Source organism: Heterocephalus glaber, unplaced genomic scaffold (genome assembly GCF_053883595.1).
Source record: "Heterocephalus glaber isolate CG9 unplaced genomic scaffold, H.glaber_assembly_v1.0 deba00001825, whole genome shotgun sequence".
NCBI lineage: Eukaryota > Metazoa > Chordata > Mammalia > Rodentia > Bathyergidae > Heterocephalus > Heterocephalus glaber.
The window spans coordinates 5237-25614 of NW_028258488.1; the positions used below are offsets into that span (position 1 = coordinate 5237).

General features: G+C 49.7%; 1 pseudogene across 1 annotated transcript; it reads right to left on the reverse strand.

The window, feature by feature from the left end:
- Positions 1 to 301: 301 nt before the first annotated feature.
- On the reverse strand, positions 302 to 19990 carry LOC106007556 (glutamine--fructose-6-phosphate aminotransferase [isomerizing] 2-like; annotated as a pseudogene). Its single transcript, XR_015448365.1, has 12 exons — positions 19678 to 19990; positions 17643 to 17701; positions 16877 to 17011; positions 16014 to 16075; positions 12027 to 12106; positions 11656 to 11773; positions 6984 to 7147; positions 5451 to 5546; positions 4601 to 4721; positions 2340 to 2496; positions 2161 to 2275; positions 302 to 540 (listed from the first exon to the last, which is right to left on the reverse strand). The product of XR_015448365.1 is annotated as a glutamine--fructose-6-phosphate aminotransferase [isomerizing] 2-like (transcript).
- Positions 19991 to 20378: the final 388 nt, after the last annotated feature.

The window sequence follows — 20378 nt, forward strand, 5'->3', positions numbered from 1 at the left end:
CTTGTGGCAGTGGGAAAACACAGGTCCTTTACATAATCTTGAGCAGGACACTTCACTTGCTGGAGGCTTAAGTTTCTTCCTGAATACGGTGTGGGCAGTTTCTAGCACTCTCTCAGAAGCTGCCAGTGACATGTGACTGAGCTTCTCCAGATGGGGCCTGGCTGCACCAGCCGGCTCCTGGGGCTCACCTTTTCTCCTGGGAGACCAGGAGCTCCCTGGGGACAGACACCCAGCTGTGTCCCGGGCCATACCAGCCTGGTTGAGAGCTGGGGCTCATGCAGGCCCACGGATGGCCAGCCCTTCCCTCCCCACACAGTGCTGTGCCCTCCCTTGCCCCACAGGTTTCTCGGCAGGTCTCCTATATCTCCCCACGGCACGGTGGGATGCTGGGTGGGTGGGCAGGGGTGCTCATCAAGGCTCCTTCCAGGCACATGGCATAGTTGTAGCCCCTGCCCATCACCAGAAGGGACCTCTGTGTGTAGAGCTCCAAGGCCAGGTCATGGATCTTCTCTTCCAGGGACAGCACCTCCCTGATCAGCTCTGAGACACGCACACAGCAGAGGGAGAAAGTTAGCCATTCTAACTTCAATTCTAACTTCAAAACAACCTTATGAAGAAAGCTGTAGGGTACACACAAGGTTCTGGTGCTCAATCACTTGGTATACTTTGCTTCCTTGCATTAGTTTACAAGGACTTCAAACTTACATTATGGGAAATAACTTGGGTTACTGGCTATAACTTGTTCACACAGCAATTCGTATTTGTGTGACTTTGAAAAGCACTTGTAGTAGGCAGGGAACTATTATTTCTAGCTGCATTTTACAGGAAGGCAGCTGAGGCTCTAAGAGATGAAACCACCAGCTGGTGAGAGTGGAGCGCCTAGAATGAATGCCGCCCAAGCTGGGTCTCAAGGCAAAGCTGTGCCCTGGGCCAGGTGCTCAGACTTCCCCACCCCAGGACTCCTTCACAGTCTTAAAGACCAAATCCCTTAGGAGCCTCTTTTCATGAGTTAGCTCTCACTGTTTACCACCTTAGAAAATAACACCGAGAAATTAAAAAGCATTCGTGTATTTAAAATAGCAATAAACCTATTACATTACTTTATTTTTCTGGGAAAAGATGGGAGAGAATAATGACACTGCTTAACATTTTGCATATCTTTTTTTTTTCTTTTTTTTTTGGTACCAGGGATCAAACTCAGGCCCTTGTGCTTGCAAGGCAGGCAGTGGAACCACTGAGCTAAATCCCCGGCCCTGCATATCTTTCTAATGTTTAATAAAAAGCACCTGACTGTTTTTATGTTTCCACATTCAATTTGTTGTGATTTTTTTTTTTCTTTTGGTTGAAGTATAAGCTGAGCTTCCAGAGACAGAGCACATAATTTTTTCAAATAATTCAAATATTCTTTGCTACATCATACTTGAGAAGGGATAATTCTTACAATGGTTGTTACAAATATAGAATTTGAAATCATATCAATGAAGTGTTCTGATTTGTTACATTGATATTTATCTTATACTTTTTTTTTTTTATTTTCTGGTACCAGGGATCGAACTCAGGACCTCGCACTTGTGCAGCAGGCGGTGAAACCACTGAGCTAAATCCCCGGCCCTATCTTATATTTTAAATGGCTCTTTACACATGCAGAATTTTGTTACATCATGCACTGGCCACAAAACAATGTAAATCTTCTAAAAATGGACACATTTCATTATAAAATACATTTTAGAAATCACATTTGTAAAAACCACCATGATCTGGGCTGGGGATTTAGCTCGCTGGTTCCCGCGCCTGCCTTGAAAGTGCAAGGTCTCGAGTTTCATTCCGGGTACCAAAAAACCCCACAAAAACCAAAACCAAAAACCATGCCACCATGATCTCATCAGAAAAGTCAGGAAGTGGTGAAGCTCGTGGTGGTAGATACAATTTTCCAAAATTCTAAGTTTTGATCCAAAGCCTGAAGTTTATTATTGGCAACAAATTCTGTTGTTTGTTCCCCTGCAGTGCGGGGCTAGCGGCCCTGGTCCGTGGGGGCTGGGAGGGGAGGGCTCAGCACTGGGCGGGCGGGCGGAGGAGGGTGGCTGCCGGGCGGTCGGTCGTCTAAAGGGCCGAGGCCTGCGACTGCAGCTGCAGAGGCGCAGAGGGAGTTGGGGAACATACCGGGGAAGGACCGCAGGCCCCGGGTGATCTCTTGCCTCCTGTTTTGTAGCGAAATCCGGTCTTCAGACATCATCAAGCCAAACATCACCAGGGAGATGAACGGGCTGGTGTAGGCCTGTGGGCGGAGGGACGGCACGGACCAGCGCTGCGGGGACAGGAGGCTCCGGGGAGGCCCCTACCTTGGTGCTGGCCACGCCGATCTCCGGGCCGCGTTGATGTGGACGCCGCAGTCGGTCTCGCGCGAGATGGAGCCGCCCACGGTGTTGGTGACGCCCACGGTGAGCGCGCGGCGGTCCCTGCGGTAGCGCAACGCCGGGATCGTGTCCGCGGTCTCGCCTGCACGGAGGGAGGGAGGGACGGAGGGACGGAGAGACGGCCTCGGGCCTCAGGGCCTCGGGCCCCACCGCCCCGCCCCGCCCTACCTGCCCGCACCCAGCCGGCGCCCAGCCCGCTCCAGACTGAGGCTTCCTTGCAGTTTGCGCCCCAGCGCGTCCTGAGCTCTCAGGACATCGCTGACCGCTGACCCTGTCCCGCCCCTGGGACAAGGCGAGGGGAAGCTCCCTCCAGCCCCGAGCGGCAGCTGACTGCAGGTCTGGCCGCGCCCTGCCAGACCCCTAAGCTGCGTGGTCGGGACTCGAGGCTCCACAGACTCAGCAGTGAACACCCAGAACATCCCGACGCGGTGTTCCTCAAACAGATCGTGTTTGAAAGGAAACAGTTCCTGAGGCCTCAGTGTGGACTCAAGTGGCCTTTCCAATAAAGCTACTTAAACAGGTTCATGCAGAAACCCGGGCAAACTCTGCACTGCTAAGTCTTAAAAATTCAACCCAGATAAACAGGAGCCAGACCACAGGGTCAAAACCACTGGAATCCACATGGGGTCTCTGAGGCTGCTCCTCACAGGCGCCTCGCAGGCCGCTGCTGGGGGCTGTGCTCAGCCAAGCGCTCCGCAGTGCGGGTCGGGTCGGTGCTCGAGGGCTGCCCGGTCAGCTCTCTCCACTCCTCAGCACGCTGCAGCGCATCCGGCCTTGCCCAGCACCAGAGGTGGATGGCAGGGAAACCAGGAGGGCAGGGCAGCACCTTCGTCAGACCCACCCCTTGTTTTATTTATGTATTTTTTTGGTACCAGGGATCAAACTCGGGTCCTGCGCTTGCAAGGCAGGCGCCGGAACCACTGAGCTAAATGCCCGGCCCCCCCGGTTTTATTTTTGTGTTTTGAGACAGGGTGTAGCTATGTAGCTCAGGCTGGCCTTGAAGTTACTTGTTAAGTTTTTTCCCTGTATGTAGAGCCTCAAGGGCTGACACTATTATATTTATATAAAATCCATCTCCTTTTTTCCCATACTGGAGATGGACCCTATTTCCCACCCCCGCCCCCACAGAGTTAGGGTGACAGGCTTCAGTCGCCACGCTGCACTCCATCGCCGTTCTTTTTCTAACGGCTCCTGCCAACCCACGAAGTATCGTTTGGCTCTGGTGGGATGGTCCACCCAGAGGTGAGCATGGCAGTCCTTAGGTAACAGGTGGTCGGCCGGCCACATAGTGGCTGTGTCTGCTCTGGTTTTACTTAGCTTGGCATCGAAATGGAAATGGCATTGAACATTGAAAATGGAAACAGTATTAAATGCCCCTATACACACTGGAGCATGACGCCAAATTCTCAGATGTGATAATAACCTGTGGTTACATCTGCATCTTTTTTCACATATTCTGAGGTTTGTGGAGAAAAGGGCGTGGTGTCTTCAGGGGCGAGGATAATGTGGGTATGGCTGGGACAGATTAGCTGAATTGATCATTGCTAGGACCAGATGATGAATTATGTGAATTTCTCTTTTACAAAAACTTGGAATTCTTCATAATTACAGTGTTTCAAAAATCCTTCTAAAGCTCAAAAGCACTCCAGAGCACGTGACTGCGGATCACCTCTGGACCCAGGGCTTGACCAAGTGAGGGCAAAGGCCCTTAAGTAGGCAGTGTTACCCAGGCAGGGCTTCCTCTCCTAGGGGAAGCCCCCAACCCGAGCAGTGACTCAGCGTCCCCCCTGCTGGGCAGTGTGGGCACTGCACCAGGGGGACTGCATGGCTTGGGCACAGGACCCACTGAGTCCTCAATGTGAATCTCGATCCAGCAGAATTTTGAATGAGATTTTTTTTTTGTCCACTAAATTAAACCCAGCAAATGTTTATGGTCCTTAAAGCACTAGACTCAGGATGGCAGGAGCAGGGAGAAGCCGTAGGGCAGGAGACAGAAAAACAATGGATCTGGATTCTCAGGCCAACTGCAGCTCTTTCACAGCCCTCTCCACAAAATGGTGACAGTAGCTGATGCCTGCAAGGGTTAAATGCCTAAGGAAGGAAGGCCAGCATGTGGTATGGTGCGGAGAGAAAAGCTGGGGATGAGCTACTGCAAGTCTGGCCGTGCTACCTGCAGGCTCCCTTACCGGACTGGCTGATGAAAAAGCAGACATCGTCCCTGAAGACAGGTGTGTTCCTGTCCAGGAAATCGCTGGCAAGTTCAACCATCACAGGGAGCTCGGTCAGTTCCTCCAGCACTTGTCGTGTCTGAAGACAAAAGGAACAGAGGCTGAAGTCCATCCTGGGCACCACAGAGACGCAGGGCAGCTGGGCTTCGAGGGATCGCGTGTAACACAGTGCCGGAGGGACAGATGGAAGGGGCACAGGCAGAGAGCACAGGGCAGGACCTGGTGGCGGGCACTGTAAAGGCATCACAGCTTGTCTGCATACCATGTGCTGAGAAAGGTCCCCTACCAGATGCCTGAGAGATGCGCTCCCTGTGACAGCGTCACTCACAGAGAGCCCCTCTTCTGCATGCTTTGCTGGAGCCAGGGCAAGGGCCCAAAGAGAGGCGGAGAGTCATTACCACGACCAGGCCCCTGCCCCTCAGTCACCCCCCACCAGGTGCAACAGTGCCTTGCTGTCCCAGTGGGAGAGGCTTGCAGAGGAAATGTTGGCGCCACTTCTGGGCTGGCTTGCGGCTATGGGTGCGAGCACTGTGCGGCATTCAGAGGCCAGTGTGTGACAGCACTCAGGACGCTAATCCCAGCACTGCCCCGGACCCAGTGTGGCGCACTTACAGCCACAGCGGGCGTGGTAGCTGGTGCCACAGCCAATCAGGATGAGCCTTCGGCATCATCGAATCTCCTTCAAGTGGTCCTTTAAGCCGCCCAGGAGCTCTACAGGACACACAGGCCGTGTCAGGGCTGGGTCTACACCGTGGCTGCTCACTCACAGGGTACAGCCCAGGCGGATCCTGACGAGTTTTGGGATTACCTGTGTTGGTCTCAAAGTTCACTCGGCCTCTCACGGTATTGAAAACGGATTCTGGCTGTTCAAAGATCTCCTTCTGCATAAATGCACTGAAGTTACCTGGTCAAACAAACATCAACGGGGTGGGTTAGTTTTAATTTAGTTTCATTTCCAAGTGCTTAACTTTTATCCAGGAAGAAAAATCATTATAGTGATAGGGAGACCTGTAAAGCCATCACAGATTTCAAGGGCATCTCCAGGTAATGCTCTGCTTGATGCTCCCTGGGACAGGTCAGAAGCAGGTTGGACATAAGGACCATCTGCAGTGTACACCTGAGGGCCTGCAGCTAAAGGAAGGCAGGGATTTACGTGAGGCGTGGAAGGAACAAATAGTGGGCCTGGTCCTCTTGGTCCATGCTCCCTTTAGCAAGTCCCCAACCCCAGGGCTGAACTCAGGGCCTTTGGCATGCTGGGTAAGTGCTCTACAGTTGAGATACAGGCCCAACCCTGGCAATGTCCTCATAATAAATACCCTCCCAGCTTCAACAACAGAGACACACTTTATCCAGCCTGCTGCGCATTTCCAGGCCTCGATCTGAACGGGACTAGATGGCCATTACAGAGACAGTTTGGCTGCAGGGGTTCAGGCCCATCTGAGGCATAGCATGAGTGATCTGGACCTGGCAGCCACCTTCTCTCACGTCTGCCGCCTGGGACAGAGCTGGACACAGCACAGTGAAGTGAGGGAAGGGAATTCTGTGAGGAAGCGGGACAGCAGGGCTCAGGAGGGGCCTTGGTGTTTGAAGGATCAGACCCTCGGGTGCTCTGAGGGTTGTGTTTCAGGGGAGCTCCGGATGAGCTGGAGGTCGTAATGTTCTATGATTAGAACAGGAGCTGCAAGAACCACCAGGTGGGCCGGCGAGAGAGCCAGGCCTGCCAGGAGGGCAAGGCACAGTGGGGAAAGGGCTGAGTGGGTGGGGCTGGGCTTCGGCCTGCGGGGTGGGCTGTGTGCTGTAGCAGGGGGTTTGGGTTCTGTGCTAAGTTCAGTGGGAAGCAGCAAGATGACAACAGGGTCTGATTCATGTTCTTAAAACTTTACTCAGTGGGCCGGGGATTTAGCTCAGTGGTTTCGCCGCCTGCTGTGCAGGCGGCAAGGACCCGAGTTCGATCCCTGGTACCAAAAAACAACTTTACTCAAGCTACCCCGTGGCGGTAGGTACCGTCGGGGGCAAGGGTGAGTGCAGGGAGACAGGCTCTGCTCATGGAGATGTGGTCCACAGTCCTCACCCCCATCACTGCAGACCTTGTCCTCAGAGAAGAAATAAAGCTGGGCCGTGGGACCATCCCGGGGAGCCGTGATGCAGGGGTCACACCAAGAAGATTCCTCTTTGGAGGTACAGGTCAGGCTCTCCACAGCTCCTCAGTTAGGCAAGTCACAAGCCACCCGCAGTCCTGCCCTGGTGGCCACGATGGGCAGAAGGAGACAGTGTCCCTTACAAGGGACACTTACAGTGTCCCCTTACAAGGCTGCTGCATGGACTCTCAGAGGACACCTGCCTTTCATGATTTGCTGCAGTTCCACTTGCAAGGTCTGGATGGCTCGAGATGGGTCATCACTAGCCGAGCATTTGACTCGGTGAATGGAGAGTTTCCCATCAGCCACTGTGGCGATGTCGTCATCCTCCAGGAAGATCACCCTGTTGGTGTGTTCTATGATGGCACTGCAGGGACACAAGGGCATCATAATTACCTCACTCTGGACAGTCACAGTCACTTACTGTTTCCCAAGAATGGGGTCAGCATCAGTGGCATTTTAAGAGTGACAGTGACAGCACACTAAAAAGATCAATTTCTGGTGAACCTTCCCCTCCTGTCCACACTCTCCCTCGGCTGTCAGGGTCACCCTAACCCTAACCTATCCCTAACCCATTGAAGGATGCGTAGAAACATTACATGATTTCTTCTGTAAACATTTTAGCTTATATCTCTAAAAGCCAAGGAATATTTTTAACCCACTAGAATACTCATATCATATCTGAAATTCATAGTTATTCCTTGATATCATCAAATATCTAATAAGTTCAAAATTCTTCTATAATCTCATGGATGTCTTTTTATACTTAACTTTTCTTCAAATCAAGAACCAAATCTTTCGAGGAATGCTCAGGAGCCAACATACTATTCGAAATTTTAAAGGGAAAGAAGAAACCATTTATCTTGCATTTTAAAGCAGTCTGACCTTTAGAATAACTCCATAGTTATTAAAACAGGTTTCTCTTTATAGAAATGATACAGCCAGTAAAAAAAGGAATGACAGAATTAGAATTATTATTTTAGGAACTCATTATTAATAGTTGTATTCAAGGATCATCCATGGCTAATGAAACTGGAAGGTAAAAAGCTGAGAAAGTTTTATAAGGGATGGATAAGGCTGACAATACTTGAACCCCTGATCGATCGTAGTACAAAAAGACAGACAATGAGACATCAGGTGCCTTCTGGAGGGAAGACACACCACCAACTATGTAATCTTGCAGAATAAGATTCAAACCTAAATTAAAAATTGAATATGATCAAACTTGTAGACATACGTAAACTCACTTACAGGAAACACAATGGACAGAAGATTCTGTTAAATAAAACTGTGGGGGTGTACTCAGAAAAATCCAGAGGGCAGGAAGCCCGAATGACCCAGTTTCTTAAGACACATACACACAGACAGAGCAAGACCCAAAGGGGACAAGATATGCTCTTCACTGAAATATGAGGTCACTGTGTTTATTTTTATAACTTTACACTAATGAAAAGTAGTAAAGATTTTTCCCTTCTGTCTCAGTTGCTTTTTCTTGTTGCTGAGCCAAAATACCCAACACCCAAAGTTAAAGGAAGAAAGGTTTATTTAGCTCACAGGTTGTACAGGTTTCAGTCCAAAATCGGCTGGCTCCAAGCACGGCAGAGGAGAAACAGTTCAAAGCAGGCAGAAGACAGCAAAAGCAAGCGACAAGAGACAAGCGGCAAGCCTCTTTCTGTTCCTTATATTGTACCCAGGCTGCAGCACTCACATCGTTAATCCCAGCACCCTTAATCCTAGCACTGCACCATGAATCAATCCCAGCATCACCCACCCCAGATCCAGCCACTCTGAAAAGGCCCACCTATAACTGCACGAGGCTTTGGGGGGAGATCTAGACAAGCCGTAACACCTTCAGATTGTGATAGGAGTTTTAAAAATAAATTTGGGTTAGAAAAGTGGGTGCATAAAAAATGCACATGATCAACAGCACAGGTCACACAAAACCACAAAGGCAGTACTGGGGAACTGGGGAGGGGGGTTCATTCCACCATGGACCACATCCACCTGCCTCTCTAAAAAAAATGCAAACCCCTGGTACAAAGTTAAAGAGCGCTATGGCTCTAAGAAGAGTTATCTCCACTCAGATTCTAGGGGACAAGATAAAGGATAGAAAGCCACTGCACTAGAAAAAGATGTTAAATAATACACACCCACTGTATAGGAAGTAAAAAATACAGAGGAAGAAGCAGGAATGGCCTGGATCACATCTCTGAGAAATAACACTGCTGACATGGTAGCACTGCCCTGCCGCAATGCTTGATCCATGTGTGTCTACATTTACATGTGCAGGTTGAAATATACTATTTTAACTTACAGAACAGATGGCAACACCATCCAGTCACGAGGATCACTGCTGTGAGGATTAAATCACCTCTATCAACCTGGGAGCTCTCCGAGATGTCTCGGGCCCCTGCTCCGTGGGATGGAGGTGAGCTCTGCGCCCTCACCTGGGGTCCGCTGTGACGACTGAGGAGGCCCCGCACAGCCCCTGAGCACAGGCCAGCCCCGCCAGGGCGTCACATGCTGTCTGCATGGCAGGGAGGGTGCCTGGTGTGGGTCTGTGAACCAGACACACACACGAGATGTAATCCCCAAAGATGTGCATGAACAGTATTTGGAGGTGGCACCTTTAAGAGGCAACTGGGTCACGAGGGACGAAGGGTTTAATGGGATACCATGGAAGTAGTTTTGTTACACAAGTGCACTCTCTGTCTTGCCCCGTGCTGCCCCCACTGTGTCGAGAGGCAGCTAGAAGACACCTCATCCTCCCCTGGGTCTAAAGCTCTTGTGCTCATCAACCCACAAAACAGTAATTTTTGAGAACTTCTGATGCAGCAAGAGATGCCAATACCATGCTCTCAGACGTCCCAGTCTCCAGAACCATGAGCTAAATTAGTCTCTAGTTTTACAAACTGCCTCGTCTTGAGTATTTTGTCACAGCAACAGAAAATGGACTAACAGCAGGTTTTCTTGTTTATATACTACAATTATAGAATCACTTTTTTACGTTTTAAAAACATAAGCAAACAAAAGAACCTTGAGGGTTTTAATTATAGCTCAGAATTTATAGATATCGGGGAGAATCAAGATTTTTAATTTTTTATTCGTTAAATTTTAAAATTTAATTCTCCTAACTTTAATGTTAAGCCCAGCTGAGCTCAGATCTGCTAGTTTTTGCAGGAAAGTTAGAAATGAGAATGTAGAATCTGTTCATATATTCGAGTTTCTTCTTGTTTCTCAGTGTTAATTTTTGTGGTCTTCTCCAAACATTTTTGCAGCTATTTTTATTAAACATTATTCTAAGAAATGTAATTAAAGCATTTTCCTTCAGCTGTGGTGAGTAGTACTGCTTTCTGTCTAACAAACACTTGCAGAGAGCCTGCCGTGCCTGGTCGAGTAAGGACTCCAAGGGACAAGGCAGGCACAGCCGTCCTTGCCCCGACAGTGGAGGGTTTAGCAGCGGCTGCGGGGATTAGGACTCGCTCACCTCTTCGAGCCGCCAGGGTTAGTGCTAACAGCCTTTCCACTGGAGTCCAAGTGTATCATTACAATGCCTACAAATCATCATCTCGTCTTCCTCCAGGCACTCATGCCTTTTCTAATTTTGAAACATCTAACATATTTCTTTCAGTATCAAATTTCTTTGATTGTAACTTAGGTACCACTGAGTGTAAGATCACAATTATTTTGCATGCTTCTAAGAAATAAAAATTTCAGCAAATTATAATTTCAAGATGACACTTATGGATACAAAAAGAATTGTATGTAAAACAATTGTGGGTCTTGGGATCAGTAAAATAGTATTCGCTTCTCACTGAAATGACGCTTTAGGAACAGTTAGGGAAGTGCTGCCCTTCGCTCAGTGTTGAAGATGATGCGGCCTGGCCTCTTGAAATGGGTCTCAGCCCTGGGTCTGGTTTCCTGTCTCTCCCTGCTTCCCAGGAGAGCGGGCCCAGAGTCCTCCCCGCCCAGAAGAGGACCCTCCTGGACGTTAGATGGGAGAGAAAAGCCACACAGAATGGAAAGAAACTTGGATGAAGGAGGTAATGCTGATATGTACAGCAACTTTGTATTTATAACAAGAAAGTATTTTACTTCGTTCTCTCTGTATCTCTCCTTTCCCCACTCTGTCCTTCCCATCCCCACACCTTCCTCACTTGCATGTGTGTGTGTGATGTAAGGAAAGAGTTTTGTTTCTAAAATTATTCTTTTTTTTTTTTTTGGTAGCAAGGATCAAACCCAGGCCCTTGTGCTTGTGGGGCAGATGGAAAAAAATTGTTCTTTTGAGAGTCGATGAGAGCTTGAGCTTTACATCCGACTGTACAAGCCCTCACTCTCTGGCCTCTGATTGAGGACAGGTCTGACACCACGCAAAGGCGGGGTGCAGTGAAGGAAGGACTGAGGCCTGTGCCCCATCTAGAGACTAAAGTGGAGCCCTCCAGACAGCGAGGGCAGGGAGCACAGCCCCAGGCGCTCCGATCGGTTAGGTTTTCGAAGAAGCTGCAAATCCAGGTTTTTATGTGAACTCTCCCAATTCTGAGATGTTGACAACTCACTCCATTTTCCCACAAGGTCCCAAACAGCGGCTCAGTGGGTCTGGGGTGTGGCCCCGGGGCGGCCCACAGCAGAAACACAGAGCCCAGCCACAGGAGGGTCGGGAGCAGGGGCACTGGGGCCTGGGCCGTGCCGGGTGCGAGAAAACAGCTCAGATGGGGTGAGCAGATGGTTGGGCCAGGGATGGTGCTCCGCTCCGCGGCAGAGCACTTGCCTGCCCTGTACAGGGCCCGCCGCTGGCATGGGGCGGGGGAGACGGTGGTAGGCAATCACTTACTGTTTACATAATCCCAGGAAAGGAAGACAAAAAGGTTTTGTTACCTTGCATCTGAAGCAAAGAAGAATTCCATGGCTTTGTCGCCCACAGCGTGAAGGCAGGTGGAGCTGTCCAGCCTCTTCATCCTCTTTTTACAGATATTCTTCACATTCTCAACATTGCCTAGTATATAAAGGAATCAGTTGCAAACCCCCAGAGCCTACTTCATTTGCATAACATGTGGCAAGGAACCCATTTCCCCTTTGAATATGTGTGGGAGAAATTTGCAATTTTTAGCTTTGGTTGTGTCAGCCAAATCATGTAAAAGCTCCCCAAAGAGCACAGCACCACTGCAAGAGCATTTTAATGGCAAGAGGGCGGCTGCTGAGCCTGAGACACTGGCCCTCACTGTTCAGGTCTTCCCCGGGAAGCTTACATGTCCTGTATACGACGGGGATCTGCTCCGTGGAGCGTTTGTATTTGCTGCGCACTCCGATGAGCAGTGGGCTGCCTCTCCTGGAGGGAGAAGCAAGCATCGTTAGCCATGCCACCGACACCCCGGCCTGGGTGTCCTCCTAGCACCCGAGGTGGAGTCCCAGAATCCAGCCCTATCCCTGGAGCAGAGAATTGTTTGGGCCCCATAGGGTGGACACCCTGACCACAGATGTTCCAAGGCTCTGACAGGGGCCCCAGGCCAGCATGTGATGCAGCTCATGAACACCGTGTCACCCACCTGTCCCACAGCCTGCGGACCTGTCCCCAGCTTAGCAGGACTCGAAACTCCTGCAGCTCAGGAGTCCCCACAGGTGACTCACCCCACCCCAGGTGGGTCACAGTGGCTGGGTGCTTACATCAGAACAGACTCTGACAGTGTAAGGAGCACAGGGTCTCCGCTCCACCTTCATCGGCCCTGGTCTGCAAGAGCAGGTGCGCTCGATGCCCAGGAGCAGCCAACGACTCCCATTTGTGTCCCCTTTCACCCAGCTCAGGTGTTCTCTTGCTTCCTGGGCCCCCAGCTAGCGACTCCTGAGTGTTCAGCTGGCGCCTCCAGACTCACCCCAATACAGATTGAAAGTATTTGGAAAAAATGCCTTGGTATTGAACACATACAGATTTTGGGGGGTCATTATTCACTAAGCTATAAAGTATAACAACTATTTCTATAACATTTACATTTCGTTAGGATAAATAATCTAGAAGTGACTTGAAGTGTATGGGAGGATATGTCTAAGTTATATGCATATATTATGCCATTTTATTTTTATGTTTTTCAGGGCAAGTGGTTCATCCTTCCTTTTCCTTCTCCCCTTCCATTCTCTCTCCCTCCCCCACCCCACCGGGGATTAAGAACCAAACAGAGGGCCTCACACATGCTATCAAGTGCTCCACCGCTGAGCTACCTCCCCAGCCCTTTTTAGGTTTTACTTTGAGAACAGGCTCTTGCTAAGTTGTCCGGTCTAGCCTCGAACTATGATTGGCCTGACTCAGTAGCTAGGATTACAGGAAAGCTATACCATTTTTATAAGGGACTTGACCGTCCAGGGATTTGATATGTGCAGGAGGACTGATTCCAGGACCCCTGGAGATGTGGATGGAAGACTACTCAGCTTTGTGGGCTACTGAAGGCAATTTCCAGGTGATTTTCTCTGCCTGAGTGACATTTCATAGATGAAGTTTAGAATCTGACCTATACAACATGAACTAGGTGAAAGAGACAGTGGTTTTCCCCAGGTATGATCTTGGGGGAATTTCTGTAGCTGAGCAAGGGAGAACTTGGGTGTCCTTCCTGCCAGCACCTGGCTCTCTGAGCACAGTGGAAGGGCTTTATGGTATTCCCTTCCGATCCACAACTTCTACCAGTGAATGCGTTTACGGTATTATTCCATGAATTTTAATGGCATCTTGCCTTTAAAATCTACTTCTTTGTTTCTCCTTAGAAATGACAACATACAAATAAAATTTATAATGGATGTGCATAAAACGGGAGGATCATTTCTGTAGCTCACATACTCGAGACCTCCGATTCTTAGAATCCAGGAAGGTAAAGTTGCTCCTTTCCCTGTGGGATATGTTCTAAGACTGCTGGGTGGATACCTAAAACTATGGATAGTGGCAAACCCTATATATCAAAGATTTTCTATACATACATAATATCTATGATGTTTAATTTATAAATCAGGCACATTAATAGACTAACAGTAACTAATAACACAACAATACACTGTAATAATAAATGCTATTTTAAACTTATAATTCCTTATTTCTGGAATTTCTCACGGAACCTTGCCCATAGGTAACTGAAATTTTGAAAAGCAAAACTGGGTAAGGGGGACGCCTATAGTTACTAAGGAGTGTGAGCTTTTATCCACCACATGTTAACTTACAGAAAAGAGAACAGAGGGCTACGGTCAGAGCTGAGTGGTAAAGCATGTGCCTAGTGTGCCAAGTTTGATCCCCAGCACCGAAACAAATAAGCAAAAAACTCAAAACACACTAAGACTGTTTTTATAAGACCATTTATGAGAGCTGTATCAGACATTTTAACGCAGTATAATGGGGCAATATTTTACCTCAGGCAATTCCCTACAAATGTAGATCAATGAACTAATGAACAACTTGTCCATTAACCTGAATCCAGCCCACATATATGCATTTGGCCTGCTAATCTGACTCAGTGCAGATCCTTAATATTTGCTCAGGTCTAAGAGACCTTGGTTTCCAGTAGAGGTGATCTGTTTGATCCCTCTTCTGACTTCTCGAAGTATGGTAGAAAGTTTGTAGCATTGAGACAGGTGCTGTGAGGACCCTGAATATTTTGGAGTCTTTTATTGTGACTAAAGCAGATCAGAGACAGTTCCAAGTCCACAGGGAACTAGCTCCAACTGCCTTCCCAATAATGCCTGTGAGGAAGTGTATGCTCATCTACTCTTCTTGGCAAATGGCACCCCCAAATCTTATTGCTGTACATTGAACTCTGTGGTTTCTTGAGACTTTGAGACAAAGAATTCTCCCAAGATATCCAAAAGATTGTCCAGAAGGCTACAGAGCCAAAAGTAATAGGCAATGTAGAAAAATTAAGCTTTATTGCTTCTTCGGGCTGCCTTCTGCAGCCATTTTAAATAGTAATAGCAGATATTGTCATATTTTAAAAGAGCCTTCTAAATTTAATAGCAGCCAATCAGTAGTTTGTAATCCTGTGATAAAATTAGAAGGAACTAAATTCTAAATGTTAAATTAGTTTCAGTCCTAGGAAAAATAAAATCATGCTAAATTCGTATCATTTCCTGCACCATCACTCTCAGAGTCTTCGAAGGACAGCTTCAGCCTCTGTCTCAGCCTCCCAGGACCTCAGGAGCACTCTCCTTGGCTCCCCTGGGCTTCAGCAGGAAGCCTGCAGCCCAGCATGGCCCTTTAGAGTGGATCCTCCTCCCACGTGTCCATGCCCTACCAGCCTGAAAACTGCAGGGGCCACGTGCACCCCAGCTGTGCCCTGCAGTCCTCCACGCCTGGCCCCGGCAGACATCTGTAGGCACACTCTGAGACCAGAAGTCCCCCAGAGCCCCTCTGCCCTCCACCATCCCCAACACCCCACCGAGTGCTGTCTTATCCTGTAAGACGATGCTCTTGCTATCTGCCCCTAGGATGGCATCTGCTCCCCCTGGCTCCCGGGGCACAGGCCCTGCCAGCCCCATCACAGATCATCAGAACCCTCTGCCCTTCTCCGTCTTGTCCCCAAGAGCAGAGACCGGGTCAGGTGCCACCAGGTCCCCAGGAACCTGCACGCACTGAGTGCTCAGTGAACACTGGATGGCATATGAAATATAACACTGCAGGATGGCACTTAGTCTGCTTCTGTGAATTCAAGCGGTGCTGGGCACCACGGAAGGGGGTAGGACCGAGGGACATGTGGTCTGATCCCAGCTCTCCAGGCTGATTCAGGGATGCCTCTGACATGAAGGTGTCGAGACCTTCAAGGGCAGGTTCTGAGCCTTCAAGGGCTTTCCAGTACTGAGTCTAAATCTATGTGCACTTTGGTTCTCAGTTCCATGTTCACAATTTTCCCTGCTTTTACATAGACGGACATCTCCAAAACTGGATACGCTTCAAGCCCCACAAAACCAGGGTCTGGCCCTGGTGTACAGTTTCATTTTTTATTTGAATTTGTTGTCAACGTCTAAAAATCTGGAGATCTCTCACAAAAATCCGACTTTCTGGTTTCTCTTTTTTAAAAAATTAGGTGCTGTAGTACCACCGGTGACAGAGATGGTGGGGTGCCTTCTCTGGGTTGAGCCACAGTTGTGCCTCAGATCCAGCAAAGCGCCTTCCAGTTAGCCCAAGGGCCTACCCTCCCTTCCTGCCTCAAGCCAGGTGATTTCATCTCATGCATTTATTTATTATGGAGATCTCAATGAATCGGCCTCACCTTGTGGCTACCGCTTCTCCTGGGTAGTGCAAGCTCTTGAAAACCAATGCAAATGCGCCTTCCTGGAAGCACAGGAGAGAAGGGTGAAGGGTGCCCGTCCTGCACAGAGCAGCTGCTGCAGCCTGCTGCCCAGGCAGTCTCCCGACCCTTCTTCCTGGCAGGTAGTCCTGGGGTCGGTCACTCGGGGCACCAAACGTAGGAGCAGCTTGTGCAGGGACAGAACAGGAGAGAACAAAACAGAAGCACACTGCAGTGGCAAAGACCAGAACTTGTGAGTTTCATGACGAGCAGCATAAACCTCATGTGTTTGGGGAGACCCACCGGGCCCAGCAGGGATGCCCACCCCTGGAGCCATCTGGAGGCATGGGCACAACTGAAACTGCTTTCTCCTCCTGGGAGGGGCCGCCTCTTGGACAGTCTCCTCAGTGTGAGGGGACTTTGCTCCCTGGGTCTAGCCCTGGGGGACATCCAGTTTCTCTCGCTCTCTCCCTCAGGTCATTCCCTTCAGCATGGAGATACATGTGCTCTGCTATCTGCCATGTACACTGTCATAAGCACAATCCTCCCTCGGAGGCGCAACCCTCTCCTGTCTCTGGGCTGAATGTCTGCACTCTTCTAAAATCAAACAGCTCAACTTTCCCTGCCTGTCTCCCGCAAGGCCCTTTCTGTTGGGTGTCACTGCCCACATCGCAGCACTCTCTACTCCACGGGATGTAGCACCCCAAGGGCAGGCGTTTTAGGGGGGGCCATCGTTCATCCTCAGTACTTTCATTCTTAGTATTTTGTGCAAAATGGCCTGATAAATGCTTATGAAAAATGAAGGAACAAAGGAATGATTTAGAAAAATGGGACCTGTTACTCACCAACTGCTGAATGACTCTCTCGACCAGTGTTGAAAAAGTAATGTCCTCAGTTTCCCTGTTGTCAAACACGTATTTGATCAGCTTGGCGATGGTCTCCGTGTCTGTTTCCGACTCAAACTCGTAGCCTTTGCTTTCCTGGAACATGGGGTTGGACATGAGGTGACAGATAATGGTCACCGCACAATGCTGGCCTGGCCAACCCCTTCTGGTCCCCTCTGATTTGACTTAAGGCGAGAACAAGTACAACTGGGAAGGGACAAAAACCTGTTTGACAGAATCACACAGCCAAGTGCTTCTGAGTCATCTCAGTATTCCTTGAGATCATTCTTCTTTGGGAACTTGTCCTTGCCAGCAATCTGGATATTGCAAAATACCAGCAGTCAAAACGATAACTTATGTTGGATCAAACTGACCACATCCTGACCGACACCATACAAGCTTTCGATATCGGGAACACTCACCGTCTGACTTCCCACCCGCATTCCAGCTGGTATACGAGTCCCGCGGCCACTTCACTGAAACCAATTCATGCTACTCTGAGTCTCTGACGCTGCAGTCGCCCTTGATAAATGTGAGTGCCCTGGCTTCTCCCTAGGCAGGATCTGAGCCGCAAGGCTCAGCGGGCTGAGGCTGATGCTGTGTGACATGGCCGAGGGTGAGTCTCCCTCCGCTGCTGCACTTGTTGCAGAAAGAAATGAGCTGGTTGGGAAGTTTCTGGGGAAATCAAGACCACTCGATCCAGACGTGGCCCAGGGAAATGTCTTACCAGAAATTTCCTCAGATCTTTGTAATTTGTGATGATCCCATTATGGATGACAACAAATTCTGAAAGAAAAGTTTAGTGAAGACGAAAACGCTGTCAAGAAATGAAGTTTGCCTGCCTCGCAAGCGCAAGGTCCCGAGTTCGATTCCCCAGGACCAAAACAAACAAACAAACAAACAACAAAAAACCCAAGAAATGAAGTTTAAGTCAGATGCGAAAGAAAATGATTTGATGGCTTGCAAGAACTCCGGAAACTGACCCCTACAAAGACTTCTGTTAAGCAAGTTTCGTTCACAGTGATCAGGACTGATATCTGCAATGTCTTTCAGTGACAAGACCACCAGCCCGACCTTGCAGAAAGTTCTTACTGCATTCTACAGGATTTTCAAATATGTCTAGTGAGGGATAACTAACTCATCATGGGCCGGAAATGACTCCAGTCCTTTCCACCAGGACTTTGACTCAAAGGAGTCACAAACTAATGGTTTGCAGATGTGCTTTATTTGATTCACACTGTATTATAAAAATACTTGAGTTTAACACTTTAGAGTTTCACTTTAAAATCCTTAGGGGAAACCCCTGAAGTTGTGAGATCCCTACGCTCCCCAATTTTCCTGTGCTGCTCGCTAGCCGGGTGAGCCCAGCAGCCTCTCCCACCCTGGGACCCGGGGCACACCCCTTGCTGTGGGGGCTCCCTGCACAGGGGGGACCTCCGCAGACCTGGGAGCCCAGGGGGTGAGGGTTCCTCTCCATCAGCAGCACAATGCCTCAGAAAGTGGCTGAAGAGTGAGGAGCGGCAGGGCAGGCACTACCCGGCCCGACAGTGGAGGAGGACAGTAGTCACTTCCCTTCATCCTGGATGGGGGGTTCTCTATTCCTCGAGATCTGGTAATCATCTGGGATTGTCTGGATATCAGGTACCAGGTACCTTCAAAAGCACTCTATTATTCACTGACCCTTTGTGCTGTGTCTCCAATTCAATTTTTTTCTTCCGCTATTTTTTCTATTTCACATTTTAAAACTTTTTCTGTTTGTTTTTTCTTTATGTTGGTCACCATAACTTCTGCGCTTTTTTTTTTTTTTTAAAGAAAATCTGTTTTCGTGCAGTCACACAAAAAAATGAGAGGGCTTGAATAGGACAAGCCTATGCTTAAAACATTACCATTATGTGTTGAACTATGTATCACATGGTGCCCTGTAAACATGTACAATTTTAGGGTTTTTATGTATCAGTCTGACTGTCTCCCTCCCTTTCTCCAGGGTTTTGTTTTTCATCATATGTTGTGGGATTACTTCTTTACGTTATTTTCTTAACTGTCACATTTCTCTTTCATCTCAGACTTATTTATTCCCTAGAGTTCGTATTTTCCTTGCAAAAGCTTTCTTTTCCCATTGTGGGACTGAACCAACAGCTTCACCCCACTGAATGAGGCCCGCAGCCCTGACAAAACATCTGTGTGATTTTCCACGCTCTCCAGAATCACTGAGGAGTCTGAGGAGTGCTGTGAGCCCTTGCTCTTGGCTTTGCTGCTTTCAGTTACTCATCCTGAGTCCCAGCAGGAGCCCACGCTTGCTCAGAGGGAGTTCTTGGAGGCTTTCTGCTCTGAGGTCACAGCAGGAGTTACTGTCTGTACTAAAGTGGGGGTCTCTGGTGGGGCTCACTGTGACCTTAGGGTGGAGGCGGGAGGCCGGAGCTGCACTGCAACCTCACAGCGCACCGGGAGACGCGCGCTGACCCTCTGTGTGCCACTGGCCAGGCCGCCCCTCAGGTGAGCAGGACCCCGCAGGCAGGCCTACATGCCTGTCAGCGCACCACTTGGGAGGCTGAGACAGGCGGGTCCCTGGGAATTCGAGGCCAGGCTGGGCCACCTAGGAAGCGCCAGTCTCAAAAGAAGGGCCCTCGGAGCCTGAGCCCGGGGCTCACGCCGCTCCCTGTGTGCCCAGCTGGCTGCACCAGGAGGCCACCGTGCGGGACGTGATCGTCCACCATGAGGCGGGGGCCGCCCTGGTCACCGTGGTCAACAGCAAGGTCACCTACGCCAAGTTCCGGAAGCTCTTCCCAGAGTAGACGCCGGCCGGGAGCTGTACTGACTCAGCCTCAGCAGAGCAGGCAGGTGTGGTGGCCGCGGTCCTCGCACTTCCTGGCAGCCGCTGGTCAGTGGCCGGTGTGAGGGGAAACTGGTTGTGCCAGGCGTGGTGTGACCCAGCACTCGGGAGGCTGAGGCAGGAGGATCAGCGTGAGTCCGAGGTGGCCCTGTGAGACCCCGGGTCCCGTGTCCCGGCCAGGAAGACAGAGCGGTCCCCGAACAGGACAGCAGGACCGTCCCCACAGTGGGGGCTCTGCTCGGCATCCCCACGGCTGAGCGGTATGCAGGACAGCCAAGCTCACGCCTCTCCGATGGCCTCGTGGTGAGAACACACCGCGGCAGAGTCTGGTTTTCTTTGTTCTGTAATTTTAATTCTGTGTGATCTTTAAAGAGAAGTGTTACGTGGGGCGGGGATTTAGCTCAGTGGTTTCGCCGCCTGCTGCGCAAGCGCAAGGACCCGAGTTCAATCCCCGGTACCAAAGAAAAAAGTGTTCAGTGAAAATAACATTTCAGAAGCCAGGCCTGGTGGCAAACACCTGTAGTCCTGAATGCGGGAGGCTGAGGCAGGAGGGTCTCCCTGCGCTCAAGGGAGGTACATGGCGAGACCCTGTCTCCAAACAGCAGCAAATGAGAGTTGGGAAAAGCAAAGCGG